The sequence below is a fragment of the Hakea prostrata genome, chromosome 4 (genome assembly GCF_041222555.1).
Source record: "Hakea prostrata isolate BN-2017 chromosome 4, UWA_Hpros_2, whole genome shotgun sequence".
In the NCBI taxonomy this organism is placed as follows: Eukaryota; Viridiplantae; Streptophyta; class Magnoliopsida; order Proteales; family Proteaceae; genus Hakea; species Hakea prostrata.
In genome coordinates, this window is record NC_142603.1 from 20,985,415 (window position 1) to 20,990,351 (window position 4,937).

The window sequence follows — 4,937 nt, forward strand, 5'->3', positions numbered from 1 at the left end:
AATCTATATTACCATTACTTTGGATGGCTTGCATGTATCCTATAACCTGTACTCAACAGCCCTTTTAGAATCCATAAGCAAGCATATGAAGAAGCATTGTTGCGTTCCCTTCCTATTCCCTATAAATTGTTTATCTATCTCAAAACTTGTGAACTAAAGAAATTCTTTATGTGGTTGAGGAGGGGTTGTTGGATGTAGTTCACGCTTCCATCTACCACTCTCTAGCATGATGAGTTGGGTGACTTAATGCGAAATTATTTCTTGTGGCCAAGGTTAGCTCCCACTTCCCATACTCCCCATTACATTACGCTATTTAATATGTAATCTTCTATCTCCCCACGTATGTGGGATTGGTTGAAGTTTCTTCCATTGGAAAACAACTTTTGCTTAGGTTAGGGCTATGGTGGTCAGAGGAGGGTTTTGGCACCTGGGATGTTGATGCATGGGAGATTCGTTATCTCAAGTATATGACACACTTCACTATCTCTTAAAACAGAATTTAGAGATTTGATAATCAAGGGACCCATCCATTTGAAACCTATCAAGAAAATTGGGCAGCAACTAGATTTATCATTTGTCTTTTATCCTCAAAAAAAAAAAGAAGAAGAAGAAGAAGGAACTCTCATGCTTTCGTTGAGAGTTGAACTCAAGACCTCCCGCTTACTAAACGGGTGCTCTAACCAACTGAGCTACGAAAGCTAGATGTCACAACTTTTCTGTGTTATGGTATTGATCATTAGGGGTTGCCGTTGTTTTGCATAACCTTTAGAGACTAAAAGACAGGCTACTCCGTATGGTTGGTAAAAGCACCAAATCACAAAGGTTGAGGCCTTGGCTTTCGAGGGTGCTTTATGCACACGTAATACGCAAGAGCTGGCTATCTTAAAGACTTAAATGCTGATATTCCTTTCCCTCTAGTGCTCTTTCTCTGTCTTTCTATTGCTCTTTTATGTAGAAGCCAAGACCCAATCCAAGGAACCGGATGATTAAACATATCACCCAAATGAACAACATAAACCAAGGATCTTGTGCAAATAAGTTGAAAGACAATCACAAAGCAAATAAACAACAAACCACCACAAGAATGAAAAGGGAAATGCAAACAACACACAAGAATTTTACGTGGTTCACTAACCCGAAATATTCGAGATTAGCTACATCCACGGGGAGGGATTTCACTATTTTAATCTTAAAAAATAGTACAAGATTTGAGTGTGATGCAATGTTACCTCAACCGGTCACACCACCACTCAAACTTCCTTGAAAATACCCTTCCACCTTAAGCTCTTGAAGAAAACACTTCAATCCAATCTCAAGCTTCAATGGAGTTGCAATAAAGAGAATACAAGAGTGAAGAAAACCCTTTTCTTGCAAAACCACAAGAAGAAGAAGACTAACTCAAACCCAATCCCGTTTTTAGACAAAACCCACTTTAGAAGTCACTAGAAACTCTCTTTTTCTCACTCCATTTACCTCTCCCAAGGCCCTCTTAATGATACCAAACACCTACCCATGTTAAACACTAAGTGGGACCCACCAAATTCAAAATTTGAATTCAAACAAAAGATAAAGTGATTTTCATCACTAAACCCAACATTTTGTCCCTTCTTTTTGCTTCCTTATTTAATCTTATGATTTTTTTTATGGCTAATTTATTTGCGATTCTACTTGCAATCGTTTTTTCTCTTACATTTTATTTTCCCTAGACTCTCTCTCCTTCATGGGTTAGGCAGCTGGTTTCTGCATGCATTGAACAAAAATCCCATTATAACAATTGTTAGCGTGAACAGAAGTATTTGCATCATCTTGGTCCTTCTTATCTGGTTTTTTCCAGGCTTCATTGCTGCATTTCCTATCTCCCGCAACCGCCTGCCTTTGGTGCTTCCCCCTTCCTCTGAAATGGGTGTTCCTTTCCAGTCCCCCAAGCTTGCTTTGGCCTCACTGGCTTTTGGTCTTAGAGTTAATTTGTTCCATGCAATCAACATCCGTCTAGTGCCTGCTGGGTTTTCTCTTAATTTGCTTCTTTCTCTTTGAGAATGACATGCACCCATCTTAGTTCTCATCAAGAGACCTTCAACCGTGGGTAGGAAATGCTACCCTGGGACTGGTTCTAAGTGCAATGGGAAGAAGGTTGCTCCTTATATACCTTAATTGTTGCAGTTCGTGTGCAATTTGGAAGCCACCCTCTCTCCCTGGTCACCTAGCTAGCTTCTGTTAGATAACATTCGATTGGAATGAACGTTGCAGCCTTTGTTTGCTTCCTTTTAAGGTTTTGGTGTTGGCTTTCCTAAGCTGTAAAAAGATTCTTTTGCACAATGTTTTGGGCATGTTGGAACAACGTAGGAGAAAGAAATACCGTCTGTTTTAATAGGGGCTCTTTCTTTACTCAGTTTGACTCAATGGAGGATTGAGACAAAAGTTATTAGTCTTGGATCGTGGTAATGAGTGCAGGGAGATTAATTCTCCTTCAACCTCTTAGGGTTTTAGAGCAAGTGAAGAGTCTCCTCTAACGACCCCTTCGTCTCAACGGAATAAGGCTCTCCTAAACCTAGTTTTAAATATCATGATTGTGCCCTTGGTGTTCTTCTTTTGAGTCTGCGAACCAAGTGGTGAACTAGTATTACGGTTTGAGTTTGGTACTGGTGGTTGAAGGTCAAGATGGATACCCGACCATTTTGTCTCACCCAGCCCTGTGTGCTGCAAAGAATTTCCCTACTTGCACTTTGGAGGGGGCTCCTGCTTAATTTACCCCCCGAAATTCTCTCTCTTGAAACTTGTGTTGTTAAGCTCATTTTAATCGAAGTCTCCAGAACCAGATATCCTCCTCCCCTTTCTTCTGCGTTGGCATGGCTTTCTAATCAATCTGTGGAGTCTGTTCTTAGTTTCGTTGCTCAGGCTAGCAATCTGCCATCTCAGATAGGATCTTCAGCTCAAGGCTTGCATAAATTGGTCTGTCCAACCCAACCTAGCTATATATGCTTCTGAATTTCTCTATTTGGTCTTTACATTCTTCTTCTTTGACTTTCTCGATCTACAGTTCATGTCTCTCATCTATATCTCTTTAGAATCGATTCTGCAGTTTTGTTTCATAACATATCTTTAGGTGTGCTAAGGATGATTTTTCATCCTTTCCCTAATTGTTTCTCATTTGAATTCTTTCCATATTATTCCCTCATCTCATTTGAATTATTTCCATATTATTTTCTGTTCTCATTTGAATTCTTTCCATTTGAATTCCTTCCATTCATCATTCCTTCAATTCGAATTCTTTCCATACATTGTATTTCCATACAAACATTTCCATGTATTATATTTGCTATACAAACATTTCCATGTTATTATATTTCCATACAAACATTTCCTTGTATTGTATTTTCATCTTTTATATCTTTCCTTTATTGTTCATAATTACCTACCAGCATGGGATGTATGCTGTCTATATATTTGAGGTTCTCTCATATGAAATTATTCAACCATTTTAAACTATTAAGGTTGTGTCTTAATATGGTATCAGCCTAAACACGATTCTACATCCTTATTCACCACGTCTTCTTCTTCCTCTTTTTCTACCTCCTCTTCAATGGCTACCAATACTAAGTCTGTTGATTTGGATTCCTCTTCTCCATTTTTCCTTCATCACTCGGACAATCTGGATGCCATTTTGGTCACCCAACCATTGAAGGGTGATAACTATCCGACTTGGCGACGTGCTATGCATATGGCTCTTGAAGCGAAAAAAGACTTCAATTTATTGATGGCTCTCTTTCAAAACCTGTTTCTGATTCAGTTTTGCTTCCTCAATGGATCCGCTATAACAGTATGGTTCTTTCATGGCTTGTCAATGCTCTTGTTCCTGATATTGCTCATAGTGTCCTTTATGCCTCTACTGCTCATGAGGTTTGGGACGACCTTGAGGCTTGTTATTCTCAACAAAATGCACCTCGCATTTTTTAAATTCATCATGCCATTTCCACCCATCAACAAGGCACGTCTTCATTGGCTTCTTATTATACGGTTCTCAAAGGGCTCTGGGATGAGCTTTCTTCGTATAATGATCTACCACCTTGCACATGTGGTCTTCTAAAGAAGCATTCTGATCTTATTCATAGTGATCAGCTTCTTGAATTTTTTATGGGACTTAATGATTCCTACGGCTCACTTCGTAGCCAATTACTTTTGATGGACCCTTTGCTGATGGTGAATCGTGCTTATTCTCTCTTACTTCAAGAGGAGCGTAATCGCACAATTCATGAGGCCATTGCTCCCGCTCTCACGCACTCTGCCTTGGCTGCCACATCTCCTCGATATAGTTCCCAAAATGGTACCAAGAAACACTATCATTGTGACTTTTGTGGCTTGGATGGTCATTTGGAATCCCGTTGTTTTAAAAAACATGGGTATCCTCCCAAACGTGCTACGAAATCCACCGCACCGCCATCTCCAATGGTTCACTCTCTTGCTGCAACTGTGGTCCCTTCTATTGTTGCACCATTTTCACCACAGATCAGTACCATAAACTCCTATCTTTATTGGAATCTTGTAACATTACACCCTTGGCAAATGTTGTAGGTAAAGTATCTTCTCTATGGGTTATTGATTCTGGCGCCAGTCTTCATATGGTTTTAGATTATCTTTATTTCATTTGGATAGTCTTGTTCCCCACACCCAATCCATTCGTCTTCCCAATGGTGGTTTTGCTCCCGTTACACATATTGGGAATTGCAGCCCCATACCCACTTTACCTCTCACAAACGTCTTACATGTTCCTTCATTTGGTTTTAATTTGTTATCTGTTACCCAGCTTACCTAACAACTTCATTGTTTCCTAACTTTTTACCCTGATCATTGTGTGATACAGGACCTACGCACGAAGGAGAGGATTGGGTTGGGTAAGGCGTACAATGGACTTTATTATTTGGAGTTGGATCATCCTGTTG

The 4,937-nt window shown here is 39.8% G+C and overlaps 1 non-coding gene across 1 annotated transcript; it reads right to left on the reverse strand.

The window, feature by feature from the left end:
- Positions 1 to 625: 625 nt before the first annotated feature.
- On the reverse strand, positions 626 to 699 carry TRNAT-AGU (transfer RNA threonine (anticodon AGU)). The gene has a single exon. It is a non-coding gene; the product is annotated as a tRNA-Thr (tRNA).
- Between the last annotated feature and the right edge of the window lie 4,238 nt (positions 700 to 4,937).